The 23692-nt window shown below is 43.8% G+C and overlaps 1 long non-coding RNA gene across 1 annotated transcript in view; it reads left to right on the forward strand.

The window, feature by feature from the left end:
• The first annotated feature begins 261 nt into the window (after nt 1–261).
• The window catches only part of LOC140560737 (uncharacterized), a 29226-nt gene continuing 5795 nt past the window's right edge, over nt 262–23692 (forward strand). Inside the window, exons 1-2 of the long non-coding RNA XR_011979993.1 lie at nt 262–292; nt 1763–1931. This is a non-coding gene — a long non-coding RNA (uncharacterized lncRNA). The remainder of the gene's footprint in view (nt 293–1762; nt 1932–23692) is intronic.

Consider the following 23692-nt stretch of genomic DNA (forward strand, 5'->3'; position numbering starts at 1 on the left):
GCTGCGTGGCTTTTCAGACTGAGTGGGAACGCACGCTTCCGTAGCACTGAGTGGGCTGCCGAGGCTTTGATGTGTACCTAGCCGATACCTTGTGGCTAATCTAGCCGGCTGGATTAAGTCTTTTTTGCCCCCCCCCCATACCCCCCTTCTCCCCTCCTCTTTTCTGCAGCCAAGATTGCCATCTCGGCCTCCGTAATCTCTCTGTAATAGACGCTAATGCAGAAGCACCTGCCACACAAGCTGGGCACATCCCGTCCTGTCGCCGTAAGCAGCTTACATCCCATAATGCCAGGTATTTGAGGAATATTCATGTCGCTAAGTGCTTATGTAATGAGTCATAAAGCGCTATTGGCTTCTTGCTCTCTCTCGCTCTCTCGCTCTACTCCTCTCTGCTTGTTTGTGAGCTGATCCCACCCCTACGTACGAGCGAGCGAACCTTCAGGGCATTGTTGTTTGGGATGAAATCCCTGGCCCTTGCCAAGCAGTGAAATCGCATGCCTCTGGGTGCAGGAGAGCTAACTGTGGGACATGCTTTTGTCTTGGCGGTCTTGTGACGCAAACCAAGCACTAGAGCTCCTGCTCCGTACTCACTTCTTACAGATGAGACCCTCACAGAGGTCAAATATGGGGTCAAGTACGAGCACAACTTCAGCGGGGTCCATTAGCCTATACAGAAATGATACACGGCAATATATCGATTTGACATATGTGACATATTTGGAAGCATATGTCTAATTCCCTTACATTTGTTACATATTGAAATTGACAAAAGTATTGGGACACCTGCTCACTCGTTGTTTCTTCTGAAATCAAGGATATTAAAAAGGAGTTAATCCGGCTTTTGTTTGAGTAACTGTTTTTAATCTCCAGGAAAGAAGAAGGATTTGGACTCGATTGTGGAGGAGCATTGCTATGAGGATTTGATTGCACTCAGCGATAGGAGCATAAGTGGGGTCAGGATGCTAAATGATCAGCACCCCACCTCATCCCCCATATCCCCAACATCCCAAAAGTGCTTCATCATCATCATTATCATAATTGCTGGGGTCTTTATACCCCTTTAGCCCACACCTGGCATTAGGGCACGATCCCCAATAGGTTCATGTTTATCTGCTCCAGAGGGTCCTATTCCAGTGGCAGTGGGCAATAAGTGCAACTTTAAGTAGCCGAATGCAATCCTCAGAAGGGGTGTCCACAAATATTTGGACATATAGTGCATATGACTGCTAAGGTGGGTTTAGCTACTGATGACCACTGATGCCAGGGTTCTGACTGCTGTGATGAAAAGTAATGGGCCTTAATGAGTTCGGAAGCTAGTGGGAAAGGCTCGGAATTCTGATTTGATGGGATGTATATGCGTTTACAGTAATTCAGAAGCCAGCAGAAGATCCAGTAAGTCATTCCAACGTCCAACACCTGCTGGACTTTAGAAATGTGCGCAGAAAAGTGAAGGCCGCTGTTTACGTAAGTGCAGCTCGTACGGTGATAAAATCCTCAGAATTACATGACTAATATCACGACTATATGCTGGGCTGTCACCGGAGCTCTCCCGAACGCTCGAATCTGACTCCGAACTGACTGGTGGAGGAAAAGAAAGCTCTGGAACAAAAGTGGAGCCATCTTTTCAAACAACAGCCTGTGGCTCCTTTCGCTTGGCATCCGCGGGACGCATCTGATCCCTTGCTTTGTTTAATGCTGCAGCTTCCTTAAAAATGGATTTATTTGTTTGAGGTTGTTTCTCTATTTATTTCTGTATTTACAGAGCTCATCCATTTCTGGGAGGGAAAGGGAGGGATGGGCTTTGTCAAAATCCTAGAAGGTTTCCTGGCTCGCGCACAAACGTGCCTTGATGACTTACAGGGATGGAGAAAGTGAATTATCATGGGCCTACAGAAGGGGCTACCGCGAAGGAAGCAGATTCCGTGATTAAGGTTTGTATGAGAAAGTTGACTCGCCGAGATTTACTCCCAGGAAGTTGCAGTGTGGGAGCCGGACTTCTGTAGCTGTAACGTAACAGGGCCTATTTTCCTGCCGTCCGTTGTTGCAGAACCTATGTTGATGTATTTCCCTCACGGTGCATCAAAACCCAGGCTGAATTAAAGTGATACTTGCAAGCTGGTGGAAATTTTAAGCCATATTTGTCGTAAGATTAGCATTTATTGGACCTTGTATGTCTTTTTTCATAAATAAAAATCTATAAGCATTTTGATTAGTTAATGCTTTCTTGAATGGAGAGCATATTAGCTTCTGCGATTAGCAACATGTACATGCACATCAATATATTAGCATGGGCGCCTAAGTACTACAGAAATGGATTGCCCAGGAGCTAGACCAGCTAAATTTTGTTCACTACAAATAACGTAGATTCAAAGTAGATTCTGTAGTCAATAAAGGAAAAGCTGGTAGGTTCAGTTAGCATCTGATCTGAGTAATGCTGACATGCTGGCTGGCTGACATGCTTCCATTTGTTGCAGGATTAGCATTTGGCCTGGGCATGCATTTAATGAACACAGATATATACATAAAAGAGATTTGTGGCTTTGCTATCAGTGACTAAAACTATCAGGGACCTGATCTAATTGCTAGATTGAGCCCTAGAGCTAAATTAGCATTTAACTTGACTATAAAGAATAGCAGAAGAATAGAAAACCAGTTAGTTAGGGATCATAGAAATGCTAGCTGGGCCTTTACTGTCGTTCATTTGTTTTAGCAATATTTGCATTTTACAAAAATTAGCTAGAGAAAAAAAGGCAGTACATGTAATCTACATGAATTAAAGACAGAGTTTGCAGCTATGCCTAGTGCTATAGCATATATATATGTTTATAGGTTTCATTGGATTTTTAGCAAGATCAGCATGGCTTTTGGTATTAAGTAGACTGAAAATGTGAGAAGAAGAATAGTTAGTGATGGCCTGAATGAAAGGAAAGGAATCCAGAGACACGGGTCGTCTTCAACGTTTCTAAATCCACCAATGTCACTCCTCTACTGCGTCCTCTCCATTCGCTGGCTTCCTGTAGCTGCTGCCAGCATCAGATTCAAACGCTGGCCTACAAAGGCAAGACTGGACCAGCCACCCCCTCCGTACTCGCTATTACCTCCGTAATAGCGATGGTCAAAAGCCGATCCGCACCAAGAGCCCTTCCAGCTTCAAGTACGGCTCGACTCGACCCGCCATCCTTTAAGATCCACGGAAGACGAGCGTCCAGGCTTTTTTCTGTCCTGCACCGAAGTGGTGGAACAAACTTCCCCTGGGTGTCCGAACAGCAGAGTCCAACGCTCGCTGTCTTCAAACCCAGACTGAAGACCCTCCTCTTCTGAGAGGACTTGGACGAAGTGTCGAGTCGAGTACTGCGTCTCCATACTGGTTTCTGTGTTTGGTAGTATCTAAGCTTGGAGGGATCTTCTGGATTCTAGCCGATACAAACTAGCTGAGGGTATTTTCTGAGTAAACACTGAAGCACTTTGCCTTCAATGTGACTGTAAATGTAATACTAGCTGCCCATCTCTCACTTCCCTTTGTTTTGAGGGTCTTAAGAAAACTACAAAAGCTAGTAGAGATCATCTAAAAAGCAAGCATAGCTAGCAATTAACTAGCATTTTAGCTGGATTGTTCAGCGGGAGACGTGGCTTGTGGTTGCGCTACGAGCAAGGAAATGCTATTGGCCGGCGATGGGTTAGTATTTGTATTGTGCTAGCTGCTCCCTACTAGCATCCATTGATGTTAGCCACGTTAGCGTTTGAGCTGGAGTATGCCTTTAATGATAAAAGATCAAGGGAAGAAGTGATTTGTGGTGCAGAGCTGAGAACGATTAGATTAAATGGCCATAATTACCTGATTACGGTGAGTAAGCTGTGGTCATTCTGCCTGGCAATGAGTCTCCCATGCCGGCTGCTCGACTTAATAAGCGGAAAGGAAGAACGATAACGAATGAGTGGAGGAGCTACTCCACCTTTCCTTATCTGAACCAGGTTCACGTCAACATAGCTGGTGACTCAAATAGTTCTGAGCCAGTTGCAGTAAACAGTGTTTATGCTTCACTTGCATTTCCGTTTTGGTGGCTTTTGAGGAGCCATTTGGGGGTTTTATGACCTTCAGGTCCTGAATTCCAGAAGATACCTGTCCTGGAAAAGCAGGCGGACACCGCCACTATTCCATTTTCCCGGCTAGTTTTCTGAACGTTCTTTATCCCGTAGAATTATACATCTGGTGTTTCTCAAGACTGACCTGCATAATATGTCCAAATGTTTGTGGACACCCCATTTCGCTACTTTAAGGGGCACCCCTTGCACACGCACAGCTTGTCTAGTCCCTGTAGGGAAGTATTGCCAATAGAATAGGACTCTCTGGAGCAGATAAATAAACATGAACCCATTGGCACTATGCTGCCTAATGCCAGGCATGGCCTAGAGGGGTATAAAGCCCCCCAGCATTGAGCTGTGGGGCAGTAGAACTAACTGTGTTCTCTGGAATGATGGTGGTGCCCCATCCAATACTTTTGGGATGAGTTGGGGATGATGAGGTGGGTTGATGATAAGTAACGCTCTTGTCGTGGAATCAATCAAATCCTTACAGCAATGCTCCAAAATCTAGTGGAAAAGATCATATGGGCTGAAGAGGGAATTGTACAGTTTTGTTACTTATATGTCCACAGGTTGGTCCCATCAAGATCACATGTGCAGGGTCCAACCCAGATGGGGCCCATGGTCCTATCACTGGTCCTGGTGGGCACCCATATATGCGACTAACGTGGAACCCATAGACAAAACCTTCTGGTTCCCAGTTGGGCTACCCAATACAGGTCCCATATGGGGTTATCTAATGTTATCTAGGGCATAAAGCTCTCCAGCATTATTACTGCACGATCAGCAGTGAAATTCCATCCAACTTTGGGATAAGCTGGAGTACCTGACCTCACTGATGCAGTCCATCACCATCATCTAATAGAAAGTCCCACACCCTGCGTGAGGCGTGTCGCAATGCTCATTGCTATCTTACACCCCGCCAACAGTCTATGTTCACGCCTTCCACCTGCGTCGTTTAAATAGCAACGGTGCTAGCTTATATACCTGCCCTGATGGGTGCGGTGGTCTCGAAATGAGGGGTATTCAGGTCAGTTTCTGGTGTATTGCTGTGTATCTTGGCAACAGAAAACACAGGAGGAGCTCCACTGACTGAAAACAGCCTAGACAGACGTTCGTCAGCAGTCAGACGTTCGTTGCTATCTCGGCAGTGAATTGTCAACACAGGCACGTGCAGGTTGACGATTGACGGCTCGCCAATAGATCGCTAAAATAGAGCCCTAGAAGTTGTTGGTGCAGCATAGCGGGACAGATTTCTTGCAATACTCTTAATTTTGGAGGAAACGGGACCATACCCAAAAGCAGTGCTCTGTGTTGGCTGTGTAAGCTCAAAACACCAAGTTTTGGAGCCCGCTGCATGTTCACGGCATCATTAGTAACGTAATTACACCCTTTATTAGGCCCTGGCCGAGAACCTTCTAGAAATACATACAAATACAGACAGTACTCAAAGAGCTTCATGACCCTCGAACTGCTATCTGTTATTTCTACTCTTCCCCTCCAGCTCCATTGTTCCAGGAGTTATGAGGTAATGATATGTGGAACGCCAAGCAAGCGAGAGAGGTGTGTGTCCTCATATTTTGTTTCGCCGTTTCCCTGCTTTGTAACACACCCTATTTCCGACGACCTCCTGACCCCGGTGTGTTGGAGCGGGCAGCAAAGCCGGTGACGCACACACGTTAAATATTTGCTTTGTCTCATATTCGCTCACAATGGCCTTCCAATGGCGACGTGAGGTGCACTCATCCTGTGTTGTGCTTCGCTCGATAAAACGCTCGCATCCTAATCAAAACGGCCGCGGAGGTACGTGAGGTTGCGGAGGTTTCTTCGGCCTGTTTGGTTGATCCTCTTCACCTGGATGAGGTCAAGTTAAATTGCTTAGCTCCTCATGAAAAATATTAACACTAAATCATATGTGTCATTCACATGGACGACACACATGAATACAGTGAAATCAATGCACTGTAACTTCTTTCAGTACCTTCCAGGGAGCTGCACTGGTCAGACATGGAGCCCAGAGTCAAATAAATGTAAATGACCCCCTTTAGAGCAGAGGTTCCTATCTCCTGCCCTGCACATTTTAGAGGTGACTAGCGCTGGTCTTTACACCATATGACTTTTCAAGTGATTTCATTGTCACGGACAAATGTCCCAATGTCCCAAAATCTAAAATGCATAGATTAAACGACAATCAATCAATCAATCAATAAATAAATAAATAAAATAATATAAATATCAGGTGAGTCTTAGTCTCAGTAGCTACTTCTGTACAAACTGGTGGGGCTATTCTTCGGGAATAGAAGCTTATAATAACACTTTCAGCCTGCCGGTGGTCCACAGGCTGTTTAAGGGGTTAATCTGATGTTTTTTTCTTGGCTCATGGGAAGTTCGACCCGGACGTGTGGAATAACCAGCAGGTAAGCTCTCTCCAGCAGCAAAGCAGCTACAGGAACATTTAACCAGGGCCGTGTCTTTTTTCAGGGTGTATTTTAACATTTTTGAACAAGCGACTGCTCACACGAGGGCAGATGTGGCCAAAAGCTGCTTCTGTTTCTGCTCCACTGTTCAACCGTTTCTCTTCTTTTAACTTTCCGCCAGGAGGATGATGGGAAATAATCTCAAAAGGAGTTTATTTGTAGTCTTGCATATAGCAAACCTGCACGAGTCTCAGTCTTTGCAGTCGTCTTTAGTCATTTTAGACTTTAGTCACAGTTTTTTTTTTAATTTTCTAGAGCATGACTACAACAAGGAAGGACTTGTTAATTAGTTGATTAGCTGGATCAGGATCAGGTGTGTTGGGAGCAGGGTAAACTTTAAATTGTGCAGGGCAAGGGTCAGGTTTGGGAACCACTGACTTGAATCTCTTTCTGCAGGACCCTAAGGTCCTGCAACTTCTGCTGGTTCATCTACATTTCTCAGTTAATTACACGACACATCACACGTTACCACATTTGTGTGATCTTTCAAAGTCCTAGATTTTGTTCTGTTAGAGTCAGAATGTCTTATTCTGAACAAGAAAACAACTAAAAACACTAATCTAATCTAATCTGTGCTCTGAATAAGATTGTAAAAAACATAGCGCATCCAACAAGAACGAAAGCCTTGCATTTAACATAGTTTTCTGCTTTCTTTTACAGATTTGAACACCACAGCTGCCCTGAACATTAGTGCTGATAACCAATAGGAATACTGTAACATGACTTGTAATACATTTATTTATATTAACCCCTTAACTCAGCAAGGCTTATCACACATTAAGGCATATAATTCAGTAACTACAGGGACGTCTGTACAAACTGGTGGGGCTATTCTTTCGCAATAGAAGTTCAGGCTTGAAGAGGCTTGGACTTGAGGCAGGGTGTACAGATTCCATGCAGCTTTAAGAAAAATCCAATTATGTTCACTAACCAGAGGTACTGAAGACAAACCCGCAAGCAGGGATAGACGAATAAATCCTGGGCCACTAGGAACGAACCTTCGCAGGGCTCACTCCCAGTTCCTGTGGTGATTTTGTAATGCTAAGTACATCCACCAGCCTCCATCATCCTTTCAGTTCTTCCTGGCCTGTGGTCATGGTGGGTCCAGAGCCTACCCAGAATCACTGGGCGCAAGGCAGGAAGAAATGCCAGTCCATCGGAGGGTACCGTAAACACCCAGTCTATGAAGCAACAGTTTAGAAAGTCCTGAATGAGATGCATAACACGAGGCATCCAGTGAGGATGAGCCTCCTCTCACAGGCCTACTGATCGCCGGCTCCAACACTTCCCTGCTCACACACCTGAATCTCATTTGACTCTGGCCTTTAAAAACCCTCTGTGAGCTTCGCCAGGTTGTGAGGTCTCTCGGCCATTGTGTCGCTTTCCCCAGGTTTCCACCCCGGAAAGATATTTCTGGCTTTTGAGTCTGTCTTAACCTTTTCTTCCCTGGCCTTCATTACTCTGTTTTGGTTTGCAAGCCTATTATTATTAAAGCCTGTCTGCAATGGCATCCCATCTGTCTCAAAGCTGCTGCCGTAAAGCAACCCACCTGTTAGGGTCAAAGCACTTCTGGATGAAAGCCGAGCCGTGGAAAGTGAAGAACTGATGCTACGCTTTCACTGAAGTGTCAAATGTCTCCTCCACCACTGGCGGCTGACTGCACTTCTCATTTCCATAATTCCAGGTCACATTCTTTGATTGGACTTTCATTGGCTCGTCATGTCAAGTCAGGTTGGATTTATTCATATGGCGTTCTTAAACAACGAATGGATCTCAGCCCCAAGCGATCAAGCCAAGGGTGGCTGTGGCAACCAAGGGGAACCCATCCTCCGCTGGTAAAGAACTCAGTGTGATTATGATAGTTAGTGATAGTAATAATGGTTTTAATGAGAGTCTGGGCAAGCACTAGTCTTATCATGGGAATGAGAGTGTGTATGTTGGTGGGGCTTTACCCGGCTTGGCAACGGCAGCGTTGATCTTGACACCACTGTCAAACCGGACAGGAAGGCCATAGAAGTAGTATAGTCAGAAGGAAGCACAGACATGAGCGTCCCATAAAAGACATTGGTGAAATGCCAGCACCAACATCTGAAGGTACGTCCACCTGGGAGCGATACAAGACGGTTGACCATTATCATGTCATGAAAAGGATGGAAGCACTGTGGGAAGGAGGGATTGCAAATCTCTGGGCAGTGTTCTGCTGGGGAACCCTGGTCCAGCCTGGTACAGCTAAGGTATACCTGTCTGGGAATGGTGTTGCCCTGGCCTTCAGATTCCCCAGATGTCAATCCAATCGAGCATCTGTGGGACTTCACTTCACCTGTGGTCATTAAGAAAGTAGAAAATGATGTTTTTTCGATTGTAGCATGAAGTGACAACTTTCCATGACCTCTTATAATCATGCCAACTACCCCATTAGCTTTCAATGTGATTGAGCAATATAATAAACTTTTACACTGTAAGCTTTCCTTTATGCTTCTTGACTAAAACTTCTACATTCAGCAGGACCTTGAGCTGTCAATATTCACTTCTCAGATACTTTCCTTGCTTCAGAGTGCAGTTTTTGCCTCACTGATTTTTGCCCCATGTCATTTTCTTGCTTTTGACAGCAGTGACTGGTTGCGAGTACAGTATCAGCCCTATGGACTTCCACATGACAGGGGTCAGAGCCTGGTGTGACAGTCAAATTTTCAGCCCAGTGACAGCTTCCCTATGGGCTGCATCACCAGGAATGGATTTCTAGCTCAGCTCTGCATGTCAGTCACTTTGCTGGCTAAACAGTTCTCCATGTGGACTTTAATGACCGGTCTTTTTCGAAACACAGGGATGTTGGAGGAGGTTCTGCTGTCCGAGGCCAGTTTGCATCTAAGCTTGGACTAAAGTGGAGGTGGATGATCTGAAATTAAATCTCAACAACAACAACAACAACAACAATAATAATAACAATAACAATAATAATAGTAAACAAAAGCATTAATGAAATGGCTCCAAGCTGGGGGACTAAGATCGTATGCTAGCTTATGCTTCTGAAATCAAGGGTGATAATAGGCAGTGTGTTTGTCTGTTGCTGCAATAGCAGTCGCTACTCCTCTGGGAAGGTTACATTGGATATTGGAACATTGCTGTGAGGTTTCGACTGCTTGGGATGCCTTTTCGTCCCTGGGTACTGGTTTAAGCTGTAACACCTGTGCAAAGTTGCAAAATTTAGCTTTATAGCAGCAATAAAGTGAATTCTGAAGGTTTATCTTCATATTTGATGTGTCAGGAGTGCCAACAAGTGTTGGTAGTATTCAAGTATTCAACCCATCGTCAAATTTATGTGAATTACAAATCTATATATCTCCAGATCTTTAACTCAAACAAAATATTCAGTCTCTATAAAACTAGCACTTGGTCAGCTTCTATTTGGGCTTTCTTCTGCTACAGGTTGACTGTGTTACAGATTACAGTTTTCAAACAGTTCCACAGATTCTGCAAGGGACTGAGATCTGGACTTTGACCTGGTCACCCTTTTCCTCATTCATCCACTTGCCCTGGCCTTGTACATTGTCCTGCTGAGGAATTTCTCAGTTTCTCAGAAGTTTCTCCCAAGCCTTACAGTATACGCTTGTATTTCGCACCATCCATCTGTCCTTCAGGCTCAAACTGGAGACCTCATTCTACATAAGCTTTTCAGAACCCAATACGATGCTGCCACCACCATACTTCAGCTACTTGAAGTCCCTGTAGTGAAGAAGTACCATGAACCTATTGGCACTACCCCTAATGCTAGGCTAAAAGGGTATAACCCCCCACCTCTGCATTGAGCTGTGGAGCATTGGACCCGTGTTCTCTGGAATGATGTATGATGCTCCATCCAAAACTTTTGGGATGAGTAGGGGAGTCGGGGATAAGGTGGGTGGGGTGGTAATCATCCAACATCCTGAGCCTGCTAACACTCTTGTCGCTGAATACAATCAAATCCTCACAGAAGTGTTCCTCCAAAGTCTGATAGAAAGCCTTCTTGCCTGGACAGTAGAGACAGTCACTCCAACAGAAGCAGGATCAACTCTTTTTAAATACCCTTGATATCAGAAGTTACAATGCATAAGCAAGTGTCCCAATACTTTTGTCCATAAAGTGGATTTAATTGTTGCTAATTGTAACTTTTAAAAAATGATAATATGTTTACAAATATGATATTTGTGTGTGTGTGTGTGTGTGTGTGTGTGTTCATGCTGTTTTTGCTTGATGTCTGCCTGCGGTGTCTCCCATGGGCCTCTGAAGTAAAGAGTTCATGCAGCTGTTGAACAGGATATGATGAGAAAACACAAACGCTGGTTTGCTGACCCCGTGTACTTGAAAAAAAAAGGCCCTTTTACCTTTTAAATGCTGGACGCCAGGCCTCTGTGCCTCTGTTAACCAGCACAGCTCCCAAACATGCCTCCACGTCCCTGAGTTCAAGTTAAAAGGCGCACCCCCCCCCCACACCCCACCCCCACTTCACAGAGTGCTATGTAAGCAAAGATCTGCGATTCTCCCTTGAGAAAGGAAAGGCCCCAGCAATTAGGCTGTTTCATGTCACAGGCCTGCGCCTGCTCTCCCTTCTGGACAGTCGCCCGCAATGCTTAAGACACCTTAAGGCTCGTAAGTAGTGTTTGTGATTGTGACTGTGGCGCAGACAGTCTAACGAAACTGTGACCAGGAGCCATTCTGGATCAGATAAGGTGCTCCATATCAGCATGAGTCAAGTTCCTGTCTTGAGCTAGCCGGTCAATTGCTGGTTTCACTCCTAGACGTCGGAGTTCTCGCTGGTGGGAACATAAGCAGTAGGAGTAATGTGAGGCTGAGAAACTGGTATCAAAAGTGTGGATTGTAAACAAGCTAAACGAACATCGCTGCACAGTAGAACAGCGCACCACCCCTCCAGAATCTGGTCAACCTGGCAATGGACCTTTTGCAGTCGGCAGGGGTTTTGATTTGAATCCTACAGACAGTTCGCTCCGAGCTCCCAGACCCCCAAATTGACCTCCACCCTGTTCCTATTAATATACAGTTGTTTGCGGAAGCTGCCTCTAGCACTAGCAATGCTCCGGACACGAGGAGGGTAAGGACTTTACACACGACTCCTCCGCTGCATTGGCGGGAAGCTGACATGCTCAGAGGAAAGCGCTGGGTCCCCAGCTCCATCTCCCTAGCTAACAGACGTCTGTGTTGGCCAACATCACTTTAAGGGTGATGAAGGGAGAGTGCGCCATCTACCCACCCGGAGAGAGCATGGGCAATTGTGCTCTCCCTGACTCCGGCCGCTGATGGCAAAGCGGTGTGGCTAGGGAATCGAACTTGCGACCCCTGGACCACCCACTGTCACTGCCATTTCCAGTTACATGAAGCACTCCTCAGCTGTTCAATTGAATATTCTCATGGAAAAATGACCCCTAGCACGGGATGACCGGATAGGCCCTAGGTTAGATGATGTGGAATGACCAGACCGGAATACTGCTTGGATTCCGAGGGCTGAGCAGAAGCGAAAAACAGTTCGCTGTAGTCAAATGCGTCCAACAGTTTATAGGTTGTGAGATTTTTGTGGCAAAATAAATGCTTGTGGTCAGATGTTTGGGGTCCCATCACTTCTCAGTATACTTCTCCTGTTTGGTGAACAGAGCGAGTGACAAGAATCCATTAAGGGAAGATGCCTCCGGCAATTGCTTTGTCGTGTTATTTCAACAAGCGATTAGAAAGGGCAAGGTAAGCACTTCCACTCCATCGCTATCACACACACACATCCCCGTACACACAAACAGAGTGTATCAGGACTATTTCCTGTGCCTTCCCTCCCACCTTAAGCGATCCCTAAAGGCTGACTCACATATCTGGGAACAGGACGGTGGGGACAGGACAGAAGAGAAGCAGGGAGGGGTACATTAGCATTCGGTTCCACGGGGGTGACATAGGACCTGAGGAATTCTCCGGGACTATTGCCAGGCAGGAATCGGAACAGTATGTGCGCCTGCCCCTTTTGCTCTTCTGCTTGTCTTGTCCTTTGCTCATGTGAAGGATTTGCAGATGTACCAGCTATGTTTGCACACAGGGCCGTCATGCTGTCAGCTGCTAGTCAGTGGAAACCCTGCAGGGCCTTCTGAGCTTCTGAAGACCTACTGACCTCTAGGAGCTAAAAATGCATGTTGATAATGATTAGTTAAAATCGTCATATTACAGTATTTAAACTGATGAGGTAAAGCACACTATGTGTCTGAATGTTTGTGGACACCCCTTCTAGTGCATGCACACTTGCTCCCATTGCTGACATAGATCCCTGTAGAAAGGTTCTGTCAGTAGAACCTTCTGCCACCATGCGTAATGCCAGGCTTGGGCTGGAAGGACATACAGCCCCCCAGCATTGAGCTGTGAAGCAGTGGATCTAACTGTGTTCTCTGGAATGATGGGTGGCGAGTTGAGGATGTATTTTTAATATCCTTGCTTTCTGAAGTAACAATAAATCAATGAGCGGGTGTCCCAATACTTTTGTCCATATTGTGCATGCTACACAGTTCCAATGAAAACTATACAAGTCTATTACAAGCTTTGAATTCCTGTGTTGGCACCATGCTGCCTAATGCCAGGCGTGGGCTAGAGGGGTATAGAGCCCCCCAGCATTAGGCTGCGGAGCAGTGGAACTAACTGTGTTCTCTGGAATGATGGATGGTGGAGCTCCATCCAGTGCTTTTGGGATGAGTTGGGGAGATGGGGATGATGAGGTGGGGTGGTGATCATCCAATGGAGTGCAATAAGAATCCTCACAGCGATGCTCCTCCAAAATATAGTAGAAAGCCTTCTTCCCTGGACAGTAGAGACAGTTACCTCAGCAAAATGACCCGATCATTTGACCTGAGGGCTAATGGCCCGATACCTTAGTTTGGAGCCGGGTGACTGACCCAAAACCCCTCCCCCCTTACCTGTCGCCTATAAATGAACTGATCTATAGCCCACTACTACAAGCAATGTTACATCCCACTTTCTTCCCTGTATGTTGATGTTGACTGCACTGGACAAAAGGTCTGGATTTTTTAAACTTAAGATGGCAAAGACCAGGCCAAACCCAAAAATAGGCAAAGGCATTCTTTTGCATAGAAGCGAAAAGACAAGGAGTCAGAGGCCCTGTCGGCCTGCTGGGAATCCAGAAGAACCGTCTTGGCCCTTAGCAGCGAAAAAAAGCCTCTCGCACTGTCCTTCCAGCCAAATGGAACCTTATCATTATCCAACCTCAAGACAAACATGAAAGCACAACTGTCTGCATTCTGTCACGACTCGCCGGGGGACCGACTCCCCTGAAACCTCTACCCAGAGAGCTTTCTTTTTTTAGCTGGACGGGACCTGAAGTGTACAGCGCAGTGGCTTGCAGTGCTCTAAAGGAAAACAAATAAGGGAATTATTTGGATCTCCATTAATGACTTTAAGTCTGTAGGGTTACCAAAAGCTGGACTGAGATACCCCTGGCCTCGGCTTTGGCAATTTGGCCAGATATATAAAGTCAGGAAAATCTTGTGGAAGTCTTCACGTTCTTCTTAGTAATTTTCAGAAGAGTTTTGGCTATATACGGCCTGGCAGTTGAGATTTTGTCACGGATTCTGCATGCGGCGTGACAAGGCATTAACCTTTTGAGGCCTAGGCCTGCAAGTGGCCTCCTGGACATATCTTCTTACTTCAGCATTTAGCTTGAACGAGCCAATATTCACTAAGATTAGTTATTGAAATATTATAAAACGTTAAATATGAAAATAGGGGGGAAATATACAGAACAAACTGCTTTCAATTATCTGACCATATTTCCCAGCACTGTCAGTGGGTGTTTTAAGCCTTAGCTGCTACTGCTGGTAGGTATAGCTATAGCTGCACTGGGAAACATCAAACTACTGCATCCTTTCAAGAGTCTTCAGCCTCAAATCTCACCTGTTTAGAGAGTAAAGCCTCATATCTTAGAGCACAAAGTGAAGAGAATGGTCTTAGAAGTGTTTTGCACTGTTTTCAGGCTCAGTTAGTAGACTACTTTATTTAGGTTTTGCTCGATTTCCCTTTTAATTGAACTTAGCATGTCGCTAAACTTCAGTGGCCCTGTTTTTTTCCCACCTGTTTTCAGAGCATTAGCACTCAGTGAGCTCCCAAGTTTCCGTGCCTGGATTCCAGTAGTTTCTGACTTCTGACTATGTTTCCCAGCATGGTCAGTAGTAGGTGTTTTTAGCCATAGCTATAAAACTACTATCAAACTACTGCATCCTCTCAAGTGTCTTCAGCCTCTTCATTGCTGACCCCATTCTGTAGTTTTTCAGTACCCACTCTGAGGAACATCTTGAAAAGTCTGAAATCAAATATGGTCTTTAAAAGATGTGCACCCTAGTGTATGCTAGTATATGCTAATGCTATGCTTTATGGACCTGTTCATTGTTTCTTCAAAAATCAAGGGTATTAAAAAGAGCTGATCTCTTGGAGTTGGAGTAACTGTCTCTACTGTCCAGGGAAGAAGGCTTTCTCCTAGATTTTGAAGGAGCACTGCTGTAAGGGGTTTGATTGCATTCAGCAACAAGAGCTTGCCATCAGCAGCCGGAGCCTGAGAGAGCATAACTGCCTGGGCTCTCTCTGGGTGGGTAGATGGTTCTCTCTACCCACATTACAAGCTGCTAGCTGATGTTTCAGAGCTGGGAAGCATGTATTGGAGGAAGCATGTGCTAGTCTTGGCCCTCCTAGTTTTGGGAGCATTGCTGGTGCTGGGTGCCAGGGGTGGGTGACAGGTTGGAGTCAGTGGCACTTCTAAATTTCTACATTGGGGAGGAAAATTGGGTGGAAAAAACTTCAATCCTCTTGTTGAATATGAAATTGCGAGCATTGCTGCCATCAGCAGCCGGAGCCTGAGAGAGCATAACTGTCTGGGCTCTCTCTGGGTGGGTAGATGGTTTCTTTCTCCTCACTAGGTGCTAGCTGATGTTTCAGAGCTGGGAAGCATGTGCTAGTCTCGGCCCTCCTAGTTTTGGGAGCATCGCTGGTGATGGGTGCCAGGGGTTGGTTGCCAGGTTGGAGTAAGTGGCATTTCTAAATTTCTACATTGGGGAGGAAAATTGGGAAGGGAAAAAAACTTCAATTCTCTTGTTGAACATGAAATTGGAAGCATTGCTGACACCTCAGATAGATGTGAAGTTGGTTAAGTTTACATACAACACGTTGCTAGCCTAATGCTCAGCCTTATCTTTCAAAATGAAGTGAGGACAGTATTGCCGGAGCATCGCAATCACTTCTAAATGCTCTCGCTAGGAGAAACCCGTCCTTTTTAAAAAGAAAGAGCATGAGAGCTTGGACATTTGTTTCAGACAGGCATGTTTGGTTGCTGTTATCACAGAAATGTAATATGCGTTATCGCCGTCTGCTCGTTGTAGCGCATTACTCACGGCGTGTGAGAGTGAAGGAGAGTTCTGGGGTTGTGACACAGGTAATGTTTCTTTCATACATGAGAAAGCGCAGGAGTTTATGGGAGAGAGTGAACCTTAAGTGAGACCCGCAATCCTTATCTGATCCCTCAAATCCAGGAAATAAGAGATCATAGCCAGACCCAGCAAGTCTGGCGAAGTGGGGAAGATTAACATTTACTCAGTGGCATGAGCTTGGGCTGGGTTTGCCTTCATGATTCTGCTCCTCAGCTGGAACAGGGAGATGAGATCTGTAGATTATGATATGCAAGCTTTATGGCTTTTAAATGAAGGTAATAGCAGCAACAACTGATGAGCTGTATGTATTTATATCTACTTTTTAGAGGCTCCTAGTTAAGTTGTGGGTTGTTGTGTCATTAGTCATTATTACTGGATGTCTCAGAAAGCTGTCTTAGGCTGACATAGGCTTAACAAAGGATTGAATGACTGGATTTGGTGTATTAATGCAAACAAGCCTAATAGGTCATACAGTCACTACTGATCCATGCTCTTAAAAAACTGCAAGTGGAGAGCAGCTTCAAAAGTGGTCTGAAGAAGGGGGTTCTCAGTAACTTGTGATGTGGTCATTGAGAAGTTTTATTTACTGCCTGTTTCATCTTGACATCTTTTAGAGGGTTGCCACGAAAACAATTCTCAACCATTTAATAAAGCATCTGAGGTCTGTAAATGTACTTTATACAGTTGTGAACAGAATCTACCCACTGTTAAACTTACTAAACTACCTATTACTGACTTACCTGTCTACCTACTGACCTACCTACTCATCATGCCTACTTACCTTCCTACTGACTCTCCTACCTACCTATCATGCCTGCTTACCACCCTACCTACTAAGCTTTCTACTGTCTGACCTACCTGTCTACCTAATGGCCTACCTGGCCTATCATGCCTACCTACCTTCTGACGTTTCACCTACTTACCTACCTACCCGTCATGCCTACCTACCTACTAACTTTTCACCTACTAACCTACCTATCATGTCTACCTACCTTTTGACTTTTCACCTACTTACTTACCTTCCTGTCATGCCTACCTACCTACCAACTGACCTATCTAGCTACCTTTCTGCCTACTGAGCTTTCTTATCTGACTTACCTATTGACCTACCTACTGACCTACGTATCTATCTACCCACCAACTTATCTACCAACTGACCTACCTTGTTACGTATTGGCTTATCTACCTGCCTTTCTACATACTGACCTTCCTACCTATTGACCTACCTACTCATCTACCTGCTGACTGATCTACCAACCACCTATCTACCAACCTACCTACCTATTTACTTACCTACCTACTGACGTTTCTACCTACTGACGTACTATATGTTTCTAACTACTTTCCTTTCTACCTGTTGACCTACCTATTTACTGACCTACCTACCTCCCTACAACCTTCGTGTCTACCTACTGACCCATCTACCAACCACCTATCTACATACCTACCCACCTACCTATATACTTACTGAACTACCTACCTATTTCACCAACCTACCTGCTGACGTTTTTACCTATTGATCTACTATATGTTTCTAACTACTATCTAACTACTATCTAACTACTTTGACGACACTAGTCACTTTAAATACACTCTGCTGCTACCTTCTCCATTTACTTCTCTCTGTATTTTATTTTCATTTTTACATATATTTTTATATATTTATGTATATTTTATTTATTTACTGCTGTCTGGGTAAAACTGGGTCCTTGGGTACCACAATTTCGTTCCACCCCATGTACCACATGTGATGCGAATGACAATAAAGTCTCCTTGAATCCTTGAATCCTTGAATCCTTTCTACCTATTGACCTACCTGTTTACTGACCTACCTACCTCCCCACAACCTTCTTTTCTACCTACTGACTTATCTACCTTCCTTTTTACCTACTGACCTTTCATACCTGACTTACCTATTGACCTACCTACCTATCTACCCACCAATCTACTTATTGACTTACCTACTTGCCTTTCTACCTACTAACCTTTCTACCCACCAACCTATTTACCAACTGACCTACTTTTTCACTTCCTTTCTGCCTACTGACCTTTCTACTTATTGACCTACCTGCCTACTGACCAATCTACCTATCTTTCCATCCCATCACCCTATGTACTAACCGACCTACTTTTCTACTAACTGACTCATCTACATGCCTCTTTACCTAACAACCCACCTACTTATCTACGTACTGACCTTTCTACCCACCAACCTATCTAGTAATGACCTACTTTTCAACATTATGACCTTTTTTGATGCTCCAGAATCTAGTAGAAAGCCTTCTTCCCTGGACAGTAGAGACAGTAAGTCCAACAAAAGCAGGATCAACTCGATTTCACAAGAAACAACAAATAAGCAGGTTCTCCTAATACTTTTTACATTCATGTTCTCGTTTTATGGAGACCCATCATTATTAGACCCATAATAAACAAAGCCACATTACCGCAAGCTTAAATAGTCCATGTTTGCAGTCAAAACGCCTTGTAGCTGCTCAGACACTACTGTGTGGATGACCTCAGAACACAAGGTCAAATTAGTGTCTAATGGTAAATCCCACACACCAAAACCAAAGCCTGTTTTGTCCATCATATTTTGAGAGGAGAAACAATAGTAAACTCCCCGACACATCTGTCCCCGGCTTATCCGAGCGTCCACAGGGGAAGCGTATTACAGTGCACTTAATATGCACACTTAATGCATCACCTTATTAAAGCCCTATTTATTTGGACTTAGCCGTGCCTCCTATCTTCCAGTGGCCTCATTTAATAGGACACTTAGTGCAGGCTTTTAGGGGAGCTTACGGATTGGTGCACTTTCCTGTGGTGTACACTGTCAGTGTTTTGGTATTGGAGGAGAACAGAGGTAAACAGTGTATCCAGGGTATCCAGCTGATTCACTTTGGGAAGAGATCGGATTGACAGAAATGATTGAAATGATCGTGTGTTCGTCTTTTCTGTGGAGAAATGGTGCTACTTTTTCTGTAGCTTCTAAATTTAGACAAAATTCCAAAACAGTTTTGGGGTTTTGGAGCTTGTTTTTTTGTTGGGCGGGACTAAATTTGGTCCATCTGAATGAAACTGAATGGTATTTTAAGGTGGAATTACATCTCATGCTGTGAGATTAGCGCACAAGAAACGCTTATCCTCATTTCCATATTCTCCAACAGTAGCTGTTGTGTTTACCCTGTGAAAGGCTTTCTGTAGTGGGCGGGGTTTATGTCATTTTTGGGGATGTAAATATATAACAAGTCAAGACTGTGATGTAACAGTTTTGGGGTTTTGGAATTTGGTTTTAAGTTGAGGCGGGACTAAATTTGACTCATCTGAATGGAACTGAATAGAATTTTATGGTGGAATTTTAACTTTATGCTGTGAGATTAGCGCACAACAAAAGTGTTATTATTATTTTTTTATTATATTTTAAAACATTTTGTACCCGTCAGATCCAGTAATGACATGAATCAGTCATGAGGTATCACCACTTTATTAAAAACTAATAATAACAATAATAATAATAATAATAATAATAATAATAATAATAATACCCCCCCCCCCAAAAAAATTTTTTTAAGAGAATTATTAAAAAGTGTTAGTTTTTAGGCTTTTTATCCTCACTTCCACATTCCCCAACAGTAGCTGTTGCGTTTAGCTTTGAAAGGCTTTCTCTAGTAGGTGGGGTTTATGTCATTTTGGGAATATCAAGACTGTGATGTAACAGTTTTGGCGTTTTGTAATTGGCCTGTTTTAGAGCTCTGTTTGAGGTTCGAGGTTTGTCACTTCCAGGTACTGAACTCTCATTATTCAACTATAGCAAAAAAAAACCACACTTCAATATTCTGAAGAAACTTTAATTCATTAAGGCGTCCAGTTTGGTCCAATACAATATGTTTTGGCACCTTTAGGTCAAAGGCTTTTGTGAAGTTAAATATTGCAATATGCAAATCATCTACACTATGGTGATGCCACTGCCAATCATTCTGCGATCTGACATGGTTAAACTGCATAAATATATAAATATATACTCAATATAGTATTTAGTATTAAGTCAGAATTTTAGATATTTAGGGCCAGTAGACCGGAGTTGTTTAGTAACTGTCATTAGTTTATGGACACTAAAGTATTTAAAGCAAAATGAAAATTATTGAGACATATATTAGTTAGTTTCATTATAAAAGAAATGTAAGTTATTAATAGTCTGTGTAAAAACTCAAATATACACACAATATATTATAGATTTAAGTTAAATATTAAAACGAAACAATTACAAAAGCTAGAAAACTGGGGGGTCCTGTGCTGAGCCCTATGCCTATAGACCTACCTGAGCCTTTTAGCCCAGCTGCTCCAGCACTCCCACTGAAGGGATTTCCATTTTTGTGTAAGAGGCTTTTTCCTCTCTCTCTCTATCTCTCTCTCTCTCTCTCGCTCTCTCTAAATCTTAATGGCAAGTGTGTTGTTCTATAGCAGTGGAATCAAGCTAATGCCCTGTATGAAAATGCACAGCAGAAGCTATGTGGGCATCACTGGTCCCCTGCTGGTTGATTGGGTTTACACTGAATACTCTTGGCCTTAGAGGTACTATGCAAAATACTTAATACTAATACCAAATACTAAAATTCAAGGTGTTGTTTGATGTATAAATAGCAAACATGTGACTTCAGTATGTGGTGAAAATGCTCAGACACATTTTTACAAGCCTATTTACCACCCTGTTATTTTACCTAATGCTGATTTTCCTTTTACGATGGGCTCTTAAGCAAAAATGGAAAGTTCTGAGTTTTTTGTAATTATTCCCAATTCCTTCTGGATAGTGTCACTGTTCTGTTTAGCTAGCCAAAAAGGTTGTAGTCCATCAGCTGGGTTAGCTTTTAGGCTAGCACGTGTTCACCTAGCACCTAGTTGGTTTAGTTGGTTTGGGCTTAGCTTTTAGCCTTTGTATCCATTCCCCCAACTTCCATGCACTGCATGCAACAGTGTGGTCTCCTGGCTTCCTTGTGTGGATACCCAGTGTTGCTTGCCTCCTCTAGTTGGTTTAGCATTAGCTTTTAGCCTCTTTATCCTTACTTCCAAATTCTACAACAGTAGCTGTTGTGCTCAGCTTTGAATGACTTTCCGTAGTGGGTGGGATTTATGTAATTTGTGGAGGTATGTAAATGTATAGGGGTTGATATCAAGCCAAGACTGTGATGTAACAGTTTTGGGGGTTTGGAATTGGCCTGTTTTTACAGCCTTGTCACTTCCAGGTACTAAGATCTCATTGTTTAACTATTCCAAGATGAACACAGTCTAATATTCTAGAGAACATTGCATTTTTAGGGCATCCAGCTTTGTTCAAAACAAACCTCTAGGTCAAGGGCTTATTAGCATATTGCTAACTATTAGCATATTAGTTTTTACAGTTCCAATCCAGCACCTAGTTTATCTAATCTGAGCACATGCATATAGTGTCTGGGGTTCACAGAGAAGATCAGTGTTCTCCTACCTGGGTTGTTCTCATTAAGAGGCTAGTTCAGAGGCTTGATGCACTGTAAAACTCCATGAAGACCCAAGTGACGTCCACTCCGTTCAGATGAGATCTGTTGTTAAAGCAAAGGGTTAACTTTGATCACTTTCTGCACAACTTCATCCAACTCTAAACGAACCAGTTAGAGAAAAAAGAGAAAGATTAAGCTCTCTCAGATCTGCCTGTGTTTGAGCCGCCATCGCGCCCGCACTCGCGCCCGCACTCGAAACAAATATTCCAGTTAAACACACCGAGACCCATCCATTTTTAATTACTTCCACCTTCATTAACACACAGCCCCCTTTAACGCAGTGAAAGAAAATGAGAAAGAGTTGAATTTATTCGCAGCGGAGTGGCGATTCCGTCTTTGATGATCTCAACAATTAGGGAACATCAAAGCCTAGGTTGGGCAAAGACGGGGCCTCATTTGCATAATTAAACCAACCTGCAGACAAAAACCTCTTAAATGGGAGCGAGCAGCGCCTGGCGTCTGAAGGAAGAGCGGCGTGGAAATAATGTTTATGCTGCTTATAAGATAATTATGTACCTTGTACTCAATTAGGAATTTGTTAATTAACTTCTAGTTTACATATAATCAGGGAATTTGTTTAGCTGCTCTGCGCGGGAACGGGCCTTTTCTCTTTTTTGGCATTCTTTCCTCCCAGGCTGGCGTTAAAAAACATTGCAAAGTCGATTCGCAGCCTGAGGAATTAACGATCCTATCTCGGCCGTCCACGTCTGTCCTTTTCATCTCTGAGGAAGCAGTAGATAGCCACACGCTGAATCTTGATACAGTGTAGGGATTATGAAATGTACGAATTCAGGTTTCGGCTTCGTAACGGCCCTTTTATCGCGCTCTCGGACGTGTTATAAATAGCCATCCCTCAGTTTGACAGCTCACTCATTTGAGCTGTTGAGTTCCTCACAAAATGTTCATTGACCTTCTCTCACCCTCATTCACACACTCACATGCATGTCAGTTTGTATTGCTGGCTCTGTGGGGTGCTGGTCCAGTGGTTGACTCTGGATATACTTGGCCTTAAATCGTATATTCAGTGAAAACAGATTCTAGGAATAACAGTCGTAACTTTTCGGAAAGCATAGCAGCACTTTTGGCATTCTAGTCAATATTGTTTGGTTAGTAATTAAGAGGTTTGCAGGATGATTTGGATAGGATGCCGACCAGGCCTAAATGCGAAGGGGAGTATAACATTAACAACAATAATAAAGTTGAATAAAATACAAATTAAGAGTGTTTACAGTATGAATTATGACCACTTTTAGATCACGGACAATGCTAAACTAAAATCTTATAAAGGATTTAGAGTATACATTTTGATTTATAAAAAATAACAGGAACAATGTATATACAACTACACCTGGTGCTAAAATTTTATTGGCAAATAATCTCCCCGAACCAAAACAAAATTAGTCACCTTGCGTGTTTAATGGGGTAGTAACTTCAGGCTTCTGCCACTGGTGCTGCACGAGGATCATTAGGCTATAAATACCTGTGGGGTGTGTGTCGGAACTCAGACTTTGAGAATAGTACAGTGCAGTGTGCAGAGTGTCTCGTTGGATGTGTGGGAAATGGGTTGTAAAGCATAGACAGTTAATGATTGGCAATGGAAGCATACGGTCATACAGGTCTACCAGCAGTGGCAGAAATCCCAGCCTTAAAACTTTTGGCCCAAAGTTTTGCTGTGCTGACATCACAAGTGCCTTATTCCCAAGTAAAAACCTCCTCCGATGTTCCTTTGGTTTGAGATAAGGAAATTTAAAAGATCTAAACAGCTTTTGACATGATATGTCACGTTTTTGCAAATCTGCAAAAAAACCCTGCTCACAATTTGACAAACTAGGTGTCCTCAAACCTTGGACAGGCTGTGTACAATTATCTTAAGTATGGATTCACTACTTCTATGTTCAGAAGTTCAGTGGTTCTGAAGCTCAGAAGTTGTTATGCTTGGCCTTTGTGCTCCATTTTTCCCCACACGGGTTGACCTGTCCTCTACTTTCCACTGTCAGTCCTGTTAACATTACCCCAAACTAATGAGCTGCAGGTCCTTATCTTTCTCCCTCTACTCTTGACCTTATAGTGTGGGGGCGGGGGGGGGGGGGGGGGGGTGTCCTGTGTGAGCTTCCCCCCCCCCAAACTCATCATCTCCCCCCATCCCAGC

The sequence above is a fragment of the Salminus brasiliensis genome, chromosome 8 (genome assembly GCF_030463535.1).
Source record: "Salminus brasiliensis chromosome 8, fSalBra1.hap2, whole genome shotgun sequence".
Taxonomy (NCBI): domain Eukaryota; kingdom Metazoa; phylum Chordata; class Actinopteri; order Characiformes; family Bryconidae; genus Salminus; species Salminus brasiliensis.